This window comes from Musca vetustissima, unplaced genomic scaffold (genome assembly GCF_032173495.1).
Source record: "Musca vetustissima isolate MV318-11 ecotype Yass unplaced genomic scaffold, APGP_CSIRO_Mvet_v1 utg740, whole genome shotgun sequence".
Classification (NCBI taxonomy): domain Eukaryota; kingdom Metazoa; phylum Arthropoda; class Insecta; order Diptera; family Muscidae; genus Musca; species Musca vetustissima.
Window position 1 is genome coordinate 32,829 of NW_026878554.1, and position 17,616 is coordinate 50,444.

Here is a 17,616-nt window from a genome sequence, read left to right on the forward strand (position 1 = left end):
CAGATTTTGGTATTTTTACACCATGATTCATGGTGTAAAAATCTCTATATGGTCTTGTTTATTTCCCCTAATATTTTTATTTTTTTAATTATGTTACAATTATATTTATACATCCATATAAAAAATATAATAATAAAAAAATTATATTCGATCCTGCCAGGAGTCGAACCTGGAATCTTCTGATCCGTAGTCAGACGCGTTATCCATTGCGCCACAGGACCACTTGACATACCGCAATCACACGTATATTATTCACCACAGCTGAGTCACACACTACAAACTATCGACCACACCGCACATTGCCGAGTAAGAGAAAAAACGAAAACAACAACAAATTTATTTATTTTTGGACAGCAGATAACAATCGAAACAATGTGATGAGCCAAACGCTTAAGTGGGCCTATTTTAATAATAATAAAAAAAACATTTAATGATCATTAATAACATAATCATCATCAACATAATTATTATGAACATAATTATCAGCAACATAATAATTATTATAAAAATGTAATGGTCATTATTAGGTTTGTTTTGTTGATAATAATAGTGTTGTGTGTGTTTATTTTTTTAATAATAATGGGCTATAGTTTTTGAATGGAAGATCTGATTGACATTTTATTAGGTTGAATATTATATCGAAAAATTAAATGGAAAATGTCTTATATATCTTTCATTGATATACAGATGTCGTTTCGCAGGGCTTTTATAGCCAAAATGCTTTTTGATGGTCTTCTATTGGTCTGTATAAGAATTGCAAAAAAAATTTTTGATTAGAAGACCTAACGTCGACATTTTGAAGAACTTTTATAGGTCTTTAACGGGCCTTTAATAGACATAATACCATTAAAAAGACTTCTATGAACATATGATAATTATTCTAACGAGAGACCCATTATTACAGGTTCATAATATCGTTTTATGATACATTAAGAGTATTTCTTTCTTCGATCCATAAATGGTCTGTTGTAGCAGTTGTCTTTACCTTTACCCGTACTATTTAGGTTGGCATAGGTATCTTCTAAAAAGAAGACAAATTTTAGTCGCAAGACCTTTTCTTGGTCTTTTTCTGGTCTTCTACACAAAAATGTCGTATTATGGTTCTATAACAAGAGTAGTTCTTCTTTCGATCTATAAAATTTCATTTGTAGCTGTGGTTCTTTCGAACTTTTACTGCTCTTCCATAGACTAAAGATTTTAATAAATCGTCTATAGACAATTTTCAGGATTCCTATAAACAAAAGACATCTAAAAACGCAAGTTCTTTTGATGGTATTTTACTGGTATCGCTTTATGGTTCGTTATGAGCAGAATACATTTTACAGTTCTTCCTTTGACTTATAATCGACCCTATGTAGATGTTCTCCTTTGGATTTTTTTTAGGTATTTAACAGTTTGTCGTTTTTTACATGCCTCCTACAATTTTCAGCGCAGCAGTTTTTCTTTCGATCTTTTACTGATATTTATTGTTTGAAGCTTTTTACAGGGCTCCTACAATTGTATGTACAAGAAAGAAGCCGATTCCTAGAACTTTTTTTCATAGACATAAGGCATATTAGGGGAGACTGGGGTACCTTCGGCATTGGGGCACCTTCGGCAATCGCGTTTTCGATATGAAGCTCTTACCGTACATCACTAGTTTCGATACATAGGTATCGAATATCGAAATAAATAACTGACACAAAGTTTGAAATTTCTAGCTAATAAGCTTATTAAGATACATAGGTTTTTGTATTTTTATAGATGTTTCTGTAATATTTCGATTCCATTTCGTAAGTATTTCGTATATAAAACTGTTTAAATTTTTAAGACAATATTATTAAAAAGTGGTTAACTACATGTGTATTATTATAAAAATATTCAAAAATATAATCTTTTTACAAAACTGATCGAGAAAAATAAAAAAAAATCTATAAAAAGTACATTCGGGGTACATTCGGCATTTTAAAGTGGGGCACATTCGGCCATATGCAGATTGTGCAATATTATTTTTTTAAAATGTTTTTGAGTTTGTCTTTAAAACTAATCCTTTATTATGGTCCGAAATTTTCATAGACATAAGGCATATTAGGGGAGACTGGGGTACCTTCGGCATTGGGGCACCTTCGGCAATCGCGTTTTCGATATGAAGCTCTTACCGTACATCACTAGTTTCGATACATAGGTATCGAATATCGAAATAAATAACTGACACAAAGTTTGAAATTTCTAGCTAATAAGCTTATTAAGATACATAGGTTTTTGTATTTTTATAGATGTTTCTGTAATATTTCAATTCCATTTCGTAAGTATTTCGTATATAAAACTGTTTAAATTTTTAAGACAATATTATTAAAAAGTGGTTAACTACATGTGTATTATTATAAAAATATTCAAAAATATAATCTTTTTACAAAACTGATCGAGAAAAATAAAAAAAAATCTATAAAAAGTACATTCGGGGTACATTCGGCATTTTAAAGTGGGGCACATTCGGCCATATGCAGATTGTGCAATATTATTTTTTTAAAATGTTTTTGAGTTTGTCTTTAAAACTAATCCTTTATTATGGTCCGAAATTGCATATATAAGATCAAACGTGCTTGTATTGACGAAAATGCAATAGAAAACCCCTATTTCTGATCGTGTGTGCGACCTTAAGATGTAAACGTCCGCCGCTAGAAAATAAAGCCCTATAATTCAAACATTGTGTGGCGTATTAAAACCAAATAGAGCCTTTAGAGGATCAGAATTTCAACCAGATTGATAGCGATGACAATTACCCGGCTATGACTATGGTGCCGAATGTGCCCCATCAAATGCCGAAGCTACCCCGGGTTGTGGCACATTCGGCGAATTTGACTTTTTTTACAAAACTGTAAAATTTTTTAACTAATACTATTTTTTACATCTTTTTGGTACTATTTTTTATAATTAAGTGTCAGAGGACAATAATCAGCCATAAAGTTGTTACATATGTTGAATATGTACTGAGATATAGAGCTCTAAAAAAAAGTGCCGAAGGTGCCCCAGTCTCCCCTACATGTACATTGTTTATAGGCCTCTTACAGTCATTTATATACTTATATATACAATATAGATCGTTTAAAAGGCGCATGCCTTGTACAGGAAGAAAACAGTTTAAAGACCATCAGTAGACAGAAGTCTTTCCTCAGTTTAGAGTTCGAAAATCTTGCTCCTCAACCGATCTATTCTATTGACAAACAAGAATTAGGCTATTATTTTAGTTTCAAAGGTGGGTTCAATCGTTTATTGTGGGTTCAATCGTTCAATGGACAAAATCTAAATGAACGATTTGATAAACAAATGTAGGTAAATGAGAGGAATCATGATAGATTGGAGCAAATGTAACTAGTTGAACGAAACTAGAACAGATCGTTCATTTCTTGAACTTGTCAGTTTCGGAACGATACAAGTATACTATATTTCTGAAGGCAGAAGGTTCGATCCCAGCAAAAAAAAACGGCCACTCTCCAGTATAGCTAGAAGCAATTCGGCCCCAATATTTTCTGCTTTCTTTCATTGCCGGTATATGCGAATTCCGTTATTTATGCCATCTCATTTTTCCACTTCGTCACATCCCTCTTTTGTTGTTATTACTACTCGACATATTAACATAATAACTTATTAAAAATAATACATATGTATGAACATAAAAGAAATCCCCCAAAGAAAGAAGATGGTGTTACAAAAGAAGAAAATGAGATGAAAATAAAGCAAAAATAAAAATGTATCCAATATCTGATGTAACAGTTTATGATGGTTTGCTGCTGCTATACCATTGGTTGGCCGGTTGGCTCCCCTGTGCGATGTTTTGTGAATCATAATATTTTGTTGTAACGGCCGCTGCTGTTGTTGTTGCTGTTATTATTTTATTGCATCGATTTGCAATAAAGTTAAAGTAAACAGAAAAAATAAAAGAACCGAACATTTATGATGCCATTATGCGTGCCGAGTTGGCATATTGAAGAAAGATATTTACAGCTTATGAATACAATATGGCAACATTGTTGTTATTTGGCGAAATAAATGAAGATATTATTTTGATGCATATTATTCTCGAGAAGGGAAATTCACGTTGTGTGATATTTTAGGGGAAGTTATTCTTCAATTCAAAATAATTGGTAATAGGTTATTTGATTCCACAATTTCGTTTATAATTAAATCACTTTTTACAACCTTCCTCAGTGGATAAATTCTCCAAGCACTTAGTCCATGTCCATAACGACACTAGTCCCCACATATGAGGATGTCATTTAGACTTCAGTCATCCTTCAAGTATTTTTACCTCCAATACTTGCCCAAAATCCAATCTTCTTAAGAATACCATTATGTTCATTTCGGTGCCTAACTCCACCGCCCATCACTTTCCCTCTCTCTCCTATATTTCAAAGTCTTGTAGCTAATAATCCCCCGTTTAAATGTTCTATATCTCCTTGTTTGTCGTTTCTTATTTAAAAACTAATTAAAAACAGTTGTCCCCCGAAAAAAAAATTTAATGAGCCCCAGAGTAAAGTTAAGAACTTTCTTATTAAAATTATGTTTTTACACTTCCTGTATTATAAACACACACTGAGAAACACACACAATAAGCCCCTGTGTTTTTCACAAATCCTACAACCGTCCTCCTTTCCCTCTCCCTCCACAACTATCACGTGGTGCAATAACTTTAACGCCAAATGGTGGTTTCTGTCAAATTTGTAAATTGACATTGAACTTTTGTCGTCGACATCATTATGTTGCATTTATTCTTGTACCATAATGGTGGGTAGGAGGGGAGTGAGAAACCGAGAGGGGAAGTAGAATGTGGTGTGGGTGTGCATTGTCATTGTATACTTTGAATAAATTTCGGTTGGCTTCTTAATATTACAATTTATTACATTTTAATGCTCAACATTGTCGTCGTCATCGTCATCGTTGTAATGTGTGGCTGGTCCCCTATTTTCAAAAATGAAGGAAGAAAACGCACACAAAAAACTCGGCAGCAAATCTTCGACAGCCAAAATTTTGGGTAATCCACAATCTACACCATTGACAATATCCCAAGCATGTCTGTCGGCCTTTCTGCATTGCCTTTTCTGACTTCTAAGGGTGGGGAGACAAGGAAAGAAGATTTTGAGACTACCAAAAATATCAACTTCCAGCTAGAATGTCTTTAACAGCCACAACAAATCTGCAGCAGTTCCTCCTTCTTCGACAGCAGAATGAATATCAAGTAGAAATGAATCAAAAGACGAAAAAACATATTTTGAAAATTGTGTAGTGTCATTTTCTTCATAAATCTTTTGTCGTTTAACAGCACAAAAAATCTACAACAAAATCAACTTTTCTTTGTTTGCCAGAATGGTTTCCATCAACACCACTCGATGGCTTAGATTCAATTAATAGGGGTTGGAGGTTTATTTTCGATAAAAAAAATTTTAATGTCCTTTTTTATGTTACAAGACTACGAGGTCTTTTAGGTAACTTGTCATGAGATTTTACAAATACCAGATCGGAAGACAATATATTCGAAACAGAATTATTATGTATTAAATTAAATTTTTAGCCTACGCCCATTTTTTTAATTCAAATCTTACATTTAATATAGGTTAAACGGCTTAAAACTAATATGCACAAACCTACCGATAGATCAAGAGCCTAACATCTTGGAAAAGAGCACCCATTATCCGCAATATCCTACCATATATGAAATAAAGACTTTTCGCCCTATTAAGGATGTAGTCTACATGGCAGATAAAATCAAACTTCTTCTGAAATACTATGCCCAAGTATTTTAGCTTATCAGAAACCAAAAACAACACCGAACTTTCCTTCAGAACCTCCTAAAATTAGGATAAACAACGCCTGTATATAGTATTTTCTTTTCTCAGAACCTTAAACTTTCCATCTGCGCCTAACATCCTAATAAATATCACCACTTATCCGTAAGACCCTAGTGTATACGAAATAAAGGTCTATCGCCCAATTAAGGATGCAGTATTCATGGCGGATAAAATCCAACTTCTTTTGAAATACCACTCGCAAGTATTTCAACTTATCAGAGACAAAAACTAGCTTCGAAACTCTCCTCAGAGCCGCTATAAACCTCTATAAAAATAGGAAAAACAACGTCAAGAAAGACCGAAGCGCTAAGTTTGCCTACATTTAACTTAAGACGCCATTTAACGAAGTACAGATGGGGTGCATTATGGGACTCGTTAGCGCGCCTTTTTACCGTCCGCGCCTATTTACCGCAAGTGGACTATAAAATGCTAATAGGACGTCAACGGGATAGATCAATAGAACACCTCACCAGGGGATGTGCCGGAATGTCACACGAAAAAATATTGTACAATATCGTACCGAGCAAAGAACCCTAAGGAACGCCAGCGAAAATTCAGCGTTGGCTAGAAAGCCGACCCGCAGCGAAAACACTAATGCATTCGCATTCTCTTTTTGTCAGTAATTTTTCATGATGAATTCTCAGATACAAAGGATTCAAATAACTTCCAAAAGGCGAGAGAAGGGAAATAAGTATCTAGCCACCCTCTTCAGTATGGGAACTAACAAGCCTCCTTCCAAGCCTTAGGGAAGTATCCTAAATTCAGACAGCGTTTGAAAAGAATGGTGAGAAAGGTCAAAACTACTTCTCTACAACTGGGATGTTGTCGATACCACAAATCCACCATCATCCCAAAGAGAAACGTTATGTACAGAGGAACCATTTGTAGAGAATGAACTGGTAAACGACACGATAGGAGAGTGGTCTTAAATCTCCTCAATCGCCGAGCTAACTCGGCTCTTAAGAAGATCGCCAACAAAATCGTCCCGATCGTCCAGCTATTTCGTACATTTGATTCGTTTTGGTATACACGTTCCTTTGTGATCTCGTTCATCTAGGTCGTTCCTTGCATTGTTTGTATCTATAAACGATTGAACTCAAAAAAACAGTGGAACTAAGAAATGGCGTAGTTGCTTTCCGTAGCGTTCCGGAGCTAGTTCACATAGTTCAATTCTGTCATGTTAAAGGTCTAAATTCGAAAGTGATGTTTCAGAGAAATCAGAATTGTTCGGTTTACGAACGAACCCTTTTAATTGAACGATTCACAAAAATGCGCACATGGAACTAGATCTATTTAACAGGCAAACTGTATTCATGGTCGATAAGATATCATTCTGGTAAATAATTGGTAAATGTCTGCACCATTCAATTCAAAATAGTTGTCAACAGAATATTGTCTTACCATTTCTTTATCAAAACGTTCGAGGTATAAATACGAAATTTAGGTTTTATAAATATTAGAGTTCATTAGTTCACCAACTAACGAGTTCAATTGAGCGATTCTCACTGTTCAAAAACATTCACTGTCTGAAAACTGGTTGTGAACTTCCAGATGCTTTAAAGATTAAACGTATTCATAAAATTTTATTTGATCCGATTTTATACCGAACTTCCTTTCCGCAATTCAAGTCGTTGCTGATTTTGAACAGCAAATAAATATAAATATCGATTGCTTTGATGCGTTGGTGGAAGCTAAGAAGGAAATTGAAATAATTGGATTTCATTTGAATAGTCTTTCATATTCGCTATATTTTTTTGTGAAGCATTACTAAAAAGCTTGTTAGAATGATATTTTTTATACAATATACAGTTAGAGTTAAAGAACAAATGGTTGCTAATCCATTCTTAATATTTTATTTGAAAAATTTAATTTGAATTTACAAATGCTAAATAGTCAATTAATCATTTTCTACGTCACAAGAACATTAGCCGCTAATTAATTATGTATATACTTTATTTCGACACCTATTGTATAATATTTAAATTCAGCTTTTGTATACCTTTATTCCCTAAAAAGTTATAAATGTGTTATGTCTTTTTCTTCTGTTTTTGGAAAGTAATTAGCATTTCATTTGTTTTCTTATGTCAGCCAGACGACAGTAGCGTTTGATGTTCGTTCGAAATGCTTGTACTTTGTTTTCGGGTTCTATAAAATATTTTATTTATTTGGAATTAAAAATAACAGTCCGCTATCTTCGAATCTGTTTATTTTTTATTACCAATATGGTAATGCCTAAATTTTTGAACACATTCATAAGTTATTACGCAGTTCTACGATGGGGGGTTTAGAATGCTTTTTTCTCAAGTTTGAATATTGCAATGGAGATATGACGAAAAAGTGAACATTTTCAAATAAGAAAATAGGAGAGACCTTTGGAAGAGATGTTTGGCAAGCGAAGACATTTGGAAGATATAAGTGATTGAAGCGCCCTAGGATCAAGGCTTCCGAAATGTTGTGCATCAGGTAATATTAAGCCAAAGATGTTCCTAATGAGAAGAAATGATGTTGCATATGTATCAACAATATTAGTGGATTGAAGCGCCCTAGGATCAAGACATCCGGAAATGTCGTGCATCAGCTAATATTAAGCCAAAGATGTTCCTAATGGGAAGATATGATGTTGCATATTGGATTGAAGATGGTTTCAAAATCTATATAGTAATATCAATCTTTAGGAAAGCTGATTGGAATGCTAAAGAAAAAGTATTCGAGAAGATTATTTAAATTATTTACGAGCAAATATCATCATATCTTGAGGAGAATAAAATTATATCTTGGGACTAGTTCGACATTTGTTTTCAATGACCCTTGTTTTCAATTAGCATTTTTAGAGATTCTAATTCTCTTTTCAAACAGTTCCTTCAATAAAAAAAGACTCAAATTTCCTAAAAATATGTAGCTTATGGAAAACACACTTCAATAAAATTTTAAATTTAAATGGACAGGAGTAGCTACCATAGCAGAACTCAAAGTGAATTCAGCAAAAATGTCTGAGAGTTAATTTGTTTCCTAGGAAAAAAGCGCCCTTGGATTATGACAAATATCAATAGGGCGCCATTCAGCAAACCCTGGTAAGCGTATTAGAAAAGGATATGAAGTCCCTGACATAATGCCGGGAAGCGACACACACCACTTCGTATGGCTTCGTTACCCGGTAATCAATATAAATAGTGAACGATTTGTTATTGACTTTTAAAACGAATGATATTGGATGCGAATTTCCGACCAAAAAATTTCGACTTCGCGGGAAGTAGGGTTACAAAGCTGACTGCAGTGGAACCTGTGGCTTAAATTGATTAAATGCAGGTAGAAAATCGCCTACTTAAAATAGCTTCCATATAACGATATTTGGGCATATTTCTCAATTATAGATTTTCTTCCTTCCAAAAATTATCAATATTTAATTAGCTCACATATGATGGTGCCTTTTTTCATTGAAAACCTTCGATTATTAAGCTCGACTCGAATGAGAAAAATATGTGAAATTCTTGCATTATCGTAAGCCTAACTTATGCAAAATCATTTGTCAAAGATGTTTTCATTAATCAAGAACGAAAGTTAGATATTCTAACTATAAACAATGCCAGCTAGAAATTGGGTGTTGCTACTTTTATGGCTCTCTCAGTCGCTTCATGGGAAACCAAAGATTTTGTTCTGCTTCGAAAATATGGTTGCAAAGCTGAAACTTGGGAAGACATGCCAGGACCGAACATAGGAGTGTTAGAAAAATTGATAGCTTTTTCGAAAATCTATATGAGTTGGTGCATAGCCGTTTTTAGTTCGTGGATTGATTTGTCTGGTTATTACCGGAAAACGAGTCTCGAATATATTAAATAGATGCATTCAGGTTTATGGTATTGAAGTTTTTATAGCCTTCAATTGCGACGATTGTAATGTGTGAATGCGTTTGTAAAAATCGAGCCGAACCTGTTGGTTTGCCCCAGAATAGGGACACTAGCAATAATGAGATTGTACAAAAACAGGTCTGTGATGCCCGCAGATATCCAGGTTGGCATGCGTGCTACAATCTACGTGTACATCCTAGACCGACAGGCTCGTGTAAACCGCTGAACCACTTTAATGTTTGAGTATTGTGAACTGAAACTGTTCACATGAACTCGGAATTCCCAGTAAGTGAGAGTTATTAACTTGCATTGATTATTTCTCTGTACTTAGTACACACCGTCCGTCGCTACTACCGATTGTATTATTTAGTGACGTTTACGGACGAGGTTACTGTAACGCCTCACTTGTTACGGATGTTTCGAAAAAGTTTGTCCATATTTTGACAAAGCTTTGATGATGGACCGATCCATTGGTATTTCGAAGGTTTTTGGCTCTTGGTTATTTGTCATTCCAGATTCCTGGTAAATATGTAATTTTTGTAGTAGGTTTATGCGTTATGAGATTTCAACTGAAAAGAAAAAAAATGGTTCAACTACTTAGTTCGCCAGATATCGAATTCAAGGCTCATACATTTGAAACCCCGAAGTGGATAACCATTTATGTAGCTTCATTTTGGACTAGTTCCTCATGCAACGATATCAAAAATCGTCATTCTGGAAATCATCCATTATATGGCCTTCATTGTTAACACCGTTTCATTACATGTTTTACTTTAATTAACAATTTATTTACAACAACAAACAGCAGAAAAAAAGAAAATCATCCAACTAGGCCTTAACATTGTTAATCAAGTGAAAACTTGGCATAAAAAACTGTCTACGAGCCAACAATTCTTGGGAATTTTTAAGTAGAAGTAGTTCATCAATCAAGCCAATGAAAAAAAGTTTTCAAATGGACATCAAATTGTAGTTAAAAAAGGTAAATAGAAAAAAGCCACATGACAAAAGAAAAAAAAAATAACAAGAAGGAGATGGAAAAAAAGAAAATAAAATGAAAAGTGAGTGATCATATCTTGATTACACACATTTCATCATCATCGGCAGCACCATCATCCCATCATCAATGCCATTAACAAGCACATCATCATCTGCATATTGTTTTTTTATATCAAATTGTTATTAATAATAAACAGTATTTTTATGTTTTGTTGTTGTTGTTGTGTCATTTTTATTTCTCCATTTCTCAATCATTAAGATTTCCCGCATATTTTTTATTTATTTTCACCGTCCGTATTTTTTGTTGTTGTAATGTTTTTTTTTCTCGAAGAGTGGTTTTTTATTGTTAGCTTGCTTTTTAAACAATCGATTTTTTTTCTAATTTTTGATACATGTCTAGAGAGGAGGGGAAAAATCTCTCGTAGTGCAGTTTTAGTGGTTTTGGACCTATGGTTTTGTGACCTTTTTATTTTTTGTAGCTTTTCTCACCCCCCAGTACCTTTTTTCTTTCCCATAAAATACAATTTACAACAAAAATGTTTGACATGCCGGTTGTTTGTTGTTTTCAATCCAATCAATGCTTTATCGTAAGCTTTGTCATTCATCCGAATGACATGATTGATTAGTTTCTCATTGATGTATCATCAAAGCACACAACGGGATATTCAGAGAGAGAGAGAAAGAAAGAAATTGGATATTATGTTCTCAATCTCTCTCGTTCACTCTTGTGGTTAAATGTGATGAGAACAAATGACAAACACCATACAAAAAAGCTGAGTATTCGTGTAAGCTGTTGTTGTTCTTGTTTATATTTTCAAATAAAATATGAGCTCATAAAAATTAATCAATTTCAATAAAAAAGTGGAAATTTGAGATGGGCATTTCTATACTTTTTATTCGATAACGACTAATTAAAATTTCAATAAAACATTGGTAGAAATCTTTAAATGGGTTTTATGTTTAAGAAAACAAATGTTGACAATTTGGAATAAAGTTGGACTCAGTCTGAGATATTCCAACAGAACATTGTCTCAAAATGTTGGAAAATCGTATAATTAAGTGTGTATGTATTGAGCTAAAAACCAACAATTAATATTAGAATTTCGCCATTAGAATCATTTTTAAATCATATGCATAATTAGTGGGGCTTTTAAACAATATAAGGTGCAGTTCCATCGCAGGTCTTCTGATAATTATTTTTTTATTCAATATTTGATTGTACAAAATCAGGTTATTCGGAGAAGGTATCCCTAAGATGTAAGTCGTATGCAACATAAAAGGGTGTGTAATGCATACTTTTAGGCTCACCGACTTTATAGCACCCTCCACTTTATAGTAGTGCATATTTAATTTTTTCATTGCGTTTGTTAAACCTCGAAATATTCACATTATTTCCGAGATATGAAGGCATGTGTGTCGTGAGAGCCAGTGTATCGGTGGAGGAATGTGCAGGCCTGACCAAGTTGGAGTAGAGTTGGCAATCTAGAAAACGGTGCTGTTACAGATGAAAGGTAGGTTGACACATTACCGTCCTACCTTCATTCGAGCTACCGAACGCGGCATAAGGTATTGAAGTACTCAAGTATCTCAGAATAACGGTGTCCGAGGGGTTGAATTTCATTGCTCATTTTGATTGGTTGAAGAAGAACCTGACAAAGGTCGTAGGGACCATCAAGCGTGCTTTGCGAGCCGATTGGAGCTTGAGTAGGCGTGTTTTGCGAACTATGGGTTGTTTTTTGCCTTTGCGACTGTCTTAGGACATAAGAAGCTTCTTTCGTGTCAGCGGGTCGTCATGCTAACATGTTTGCCAGTGTGCAACACTGTTTCAACAGAGGCGTTGCAATAACTGATTGGCGCCGTGCCCTTTGATCTAGAGGTGAGATGTAGGGTTATCAAGTATAAGCTTCAGCGTAGGCGGAAATTATGAAATGCTGTTACTATCAAGACATTAGAGAGTCAGTCAGATGCCCCTGGTTTGGCCCCCTGGGGAGTATCGCAGGGGTTTTTCTTCCCTCACCAATGGGGAGGTTGTGCTTTCAGAATGCTGCCGAATGTAACATAACTACGGTGCTTTTGACCTTTTGGTCAGTGGCTCAGACACTGTGAGATAGGCCATATGGTAGGTGCTCACATAAAATTATTCAGATACTGTCGGTCGACTTCTTCGGGTACCTACCACGCCAAAAAAGGGTGAAAAGTTTGAAAATCAAACGATTGGAGTGTTGGATTCACGGTCCACTCTTCCACACAAAAAGTGTCAAAATATCAAGCGAATAAAAAATGCTCGAGTTTGAGCATTACTATTACTATTTATATCGAAACAATTTGAAAAATACATATGCGACTTTTGTAACACCAGTGCAGAGGTAGGTAAGAATGTCTGAAATAAAGAAACAATGGAATGCAAACTAGTCACAATCGAGTAAGTGAAAATCGGCGGTTGTTAGGCGGAGGACGCAGGACCAAAACAAAGCTTAGCCGAACAATGAATAGTGTAGTATTTTTTTTTAGGGAGGAATACATTTGTTTTTGTCAAAAAGAGAGAGAGTGACAGGTAAAATGAGCAAAAATAGTGGTAAAGCAGAGCGAAGTAGGAAAATATTTGTGATATTAATGAAATGTTTACATTTTTGGAAAGCATATTGGCTTTCTCATGACTATAAGAATTTTGACTTGTATTCAAAGGGGGAAGTACATTTACAATATGGAAAACATTACCCATGAATGCAATTATGAAAATATTCATTAAAAAATCTTTTCTGTGTAGCGGTTTTTTTTCAGACATTTTTCCACCACCAATTATTTTAAATAAATTATCCACAACATTTTTTTATTTATTTCCACACAGCCTTCAACTCTCCTGTCGCATTTTTTCTGCATTATTACCACATTTAGGGTCTCACATAACGGAGATCCAAATTAAGAAAAGAAACACTAATTCCATTACAACTAAAATAAAAAAAAATCAGATTGTGAACGTAAGCGAATAGAAATTCTTAGTCATGCTATGGTGATGATTTTCAAAATTTTATCTGGAGCATAAAACAACAACAACAATCTCTAAAGTATGTCTTAGTTTAGATACTTCGTACTCGTACCTTCATCATTTATATTGTGTAGAATTGGAATGGTCCGCTTGAAATGCGTTCATGTCTGTAAAACGAGATCTCATGTTACACACTCGATTTTCTTTCAGTTTTTGAATTATGAATTTCGTTAAAGATCACAACATTATGTAAGATCTCGACGAGAAGAAGAAGAAGCAGAAGATGAGGAAAATATCTGATTTACAGTTTGTTCAACGTTACGCTGCTTTATTTTCTCGCTTGCTTGCTATCTTTTCCCCCGTTTTTTTTGTTTTGTTCTCACCCCTTCGTCCAACTGATTGCCCGGCTCTGCTCTGCTACTTAATGTTTCTAAATCAAGATGACTATCTATTTTGAAGTTTGCCTTTCCAAAAAAAAAAAAAACACTAGCGGCAGGGGGATCCCTTTAATTGTGTTGCATATTCAACTGTAATCAGTTCTCGGTACATCATTGTCATCGTCTTTGTAACGCTTCTGCTTCTTGTAATTTGATGGCATTATGTGATATAACTGGGGGATGGAATTGCTTTTCCCTCTACGTGAGTCATCCAAATGAGCTCTACTATCAGCAACTGAATAAATAGCCTATTGATGGGGTCAATTGAAATTTATTTACAAAGATTCTTCAAATGTTTTGTGGGAACTTTTTTCTCTTTTACGATTATTGGGATCTCATTTTTAAGTCAGCTATTGCATTACATTGGGTATTGGATTTTTTGATCACCTTGATTACTTTTTTTTTCTTCTAATGAACTTTCATTTTCCCCCACCTTTTCGATATTTTTCTGCTTTAAAATTGAAAACAACATCCGTAGCTTCTTTAATCACCTATTATTGTAAGAAAAGTTAACGTTTTTTTCTTTGGAGTGGGAATTTCATTTTTATTGTTGTTGGAAAGTGCAATTGCATCTCACTGCGGAGAAGAGCTTCCTTTCTTTTTCAGTTAAATTAGGTTGTTGGATTTTCGATTTTTTCGTTTTAATAGAAGTCGTGATTTGCTAACAAAAAATTGAAAATTGACTATCGAAGTGCATCTTCATTGTAATCTTCGCATTTAGGTTAGGTTTTTTTCGTTCAAGCGCTTTGGTAAAGAGGTGGTGTGAACATTTTCAGGACGATGGTGGCACCATGTATATATTTCAGGTCTAATAACACTTTGAAAGAAAAAAGAGGTCATGGTTTGGGCGGTGCAAAACTCAAATTATCACATGATGCGATTTTTCATCTTCACAATATTCTACAAAAATATTGTTCATCAGATTTTAGGTGGGGTCCTCAAAGACGAGAAATCGATATTTAAACATTTTATCGGTCTATTCTCAAATTTACCCGTTTCATGTCACTAAAACCCTAAACCTCTTTCAATACATTCCTTATTATGTAGAACTGTTGGTTTCGTTCAAAATTATTTTCTAAAAACCTATGCAGTTATGCCAAATACGTCAAAAAAAAAAAAAAAATAATAATAATAATAATTTCGCGATAAAAGGACCGGTTTTCTAAATTTTTGAACCGGATAATCGGGTAATAAAACCGATAACAAAGCGATAACAGAGCTTTCGAATGATATGCATATAAGGTATTAAACTCGGTTTTATTTACAATATAAACGTAAATAAAACCGAGTTTAATACCTTATATGCATATCATTAGAAAGCTCTGTTATCGCTTTGTTATCGGTTTTATTACCCGATTATCCGGTTCAAAAATTTAGAAAACCGGTTTTTTGGATACTTGGGTACGTTTTTCATTCGAATTTGTTGTAGTTTGGTAGTATGGATTCTCAGTGGCGGCCAAATCTTGCTACCAAAAATTATCAATATGGGTAAATCTCGGGCTATATCGATACCTTCAAAAATTATCAAAATTGACCTATGTTTCGGGGTAGGCCCATTAACCTTCATCTTTTTTCATCCGAATTGGTTGTAATTTGGTAATATGGACTCTTATTGGCTACCGAATCTTCCTACCAAATAATTAACAATATTGATCTACTCTATCTCTCTCTCTCTCAAATTTCGATGTTTCGGGGAGCTTGGATTCTTTTTTAACCAAAGTGGATATAATAATGTATTTTGGGTTCTCGTTGGGTATCGAATCTTTCTATCAAAAATTACCAATATTGATACACTTTTTAGGGTAGCCCCCATAAAAGGGTATCTCCCGAATTTCGATATTTTTGGGAGCTTGGATTCGTTTTTCAACAAAAGTGGCTGTAATTTTGTATTTTGGGTTTTCATTGGATAGCCAATCTTTCTACCAAAAATTGTCGATATTTTTCCAAGTTTCGGGGTAGCCCCCATATGAGGGTGCTTGTCAAATTTCGGGAAGCTTGGGTTCGTTTTCAACCAAAGTGTATAGAAAATCTTGCTACCTCCATATAACGGTACCTCCCAAATTTCGATATTCGGAGAGCTTGAGTTTGTTTTTCAAAGGAATTGGCTCTAATTTGACATTTGGTTTTAGGTGTTCTTTATCCTCAAAAAAGGGTCGGGAACCTCACGTGGATGCGATGTTAAAAATATGGATCCATATTGACCATTGTCTGCGAAGGTCTCTAAATTTTCTGAGATTTTCTTTGAATACTTCTCAAAAAAATAATATTCACAACGAAAATCAACATTTTGAAAAAAATAGTTGTCAGTGGGGTCCCTCGTTCTCTCGTTGCGGGGTTTTTCTCGTTCCTTAGGATGTGAATGGAAACCAAGCATGGAAAAAAGAAGGAGAAGAAGACACCATTAAAAACCATGCTGTGCAGGCATAAACGATCCCATCCACATACACACAGGCATGCGAAGAGAAACATTACAACAACATATCAACACCACCACTAGCAACAGAAGAAATGAAGTCCACCACTTTAAGGCCATCATCACCATGCTAGTTGCACCGCAACGCACTGGCGGTCGGTCACACTGCAATGCCAAACAACCGTTCAAGAAAACAATCCCTGCACTTTGTATTTTTACTTAGTTTCTCCTTAAAAAATGTTGGGGGTTGGTTTGCTGTTGAGTTGACTTGCTGCTGGTGCCACATCTCCTTAGCGGCGATCCACGCACTCCTTGGGTTGCTGCTGTATTTCTTTTTTTGACAGAGTGTTAAAAAAGAAATCACTTTTGGGTTTTTCTCACTGCATTTGTTTGGTGTTGATTTTGTTGTTGGAGTATTTATTTGTTTAATGTTTATTTTGATGATATGCATTGTTTGTTGTTGTTAAATTTTTACAAAATAAAAAAAATATTTGATTTGAATTGCTGTAAAGATGCAGTGGCTGTCGAAAGATGCCTCTACGTTTTGTTTTTTGGAGTATTTATTTATTTTTTGTTTGGTTGTGGACCATTTGGAGTAGTTTTTTTTTTTTGTAAATTTCGGAGACGTACTAACAACATTGTAACAGGCAGTCGGTCGGTTGGTCAGCTAAATTAAACAGCCTCAGCAAATATTGTGGCGATATTTATTTTCGTTGTCTGCTCACCAGTCAGCCACCCAGCCGCACTGTCTGTCTGCCCAGTCTTTTTCGGTTTACTTTACACTTGTTGTCTTAGCTTGTCGACTTTGTATTTTTCACGCTGCTTCATTATTCCTTCGACTATTATTGACCATTTAAAGACCGTGGATCAATGAACGTTCAATGGGATTTAAAAAAAAAACAACAAAAATTAAAAATATATTTGTTGAAAGTAAAACTTTGTAGAGGGGGGAAAAGAATATGGGGAGGGGTTTAAACAACAAATTTTAAAAATCCAAAATTTTTAAAATTTGTTTAAAAAAATCTACGCCTTCTCTCTATAAGGACTAAAAACTTATTTTTAAAAAATGTACGACTTCTTTAAGGACACAAAAAAAATATTAAAAAAAATCTAA

General features: G+C 34.5%; 1 non-coding gene across 1 annotated transcript; it reads right to left on the minus strand.

Moving 5' to 3' along the window:
* Positions 1-148: 148 nt before the first annotated feature.
* Trnar-acg (transfer RNA arginine (anticodon ACG)) lies at positions 149-221 on the minus strand. The gene has a single exon. It is a non-coding gene; the product is annotated as a tRNA-Arg (tRNA).
* Positions 222-17,616: the final 17,395 nt, after the last annotated feature.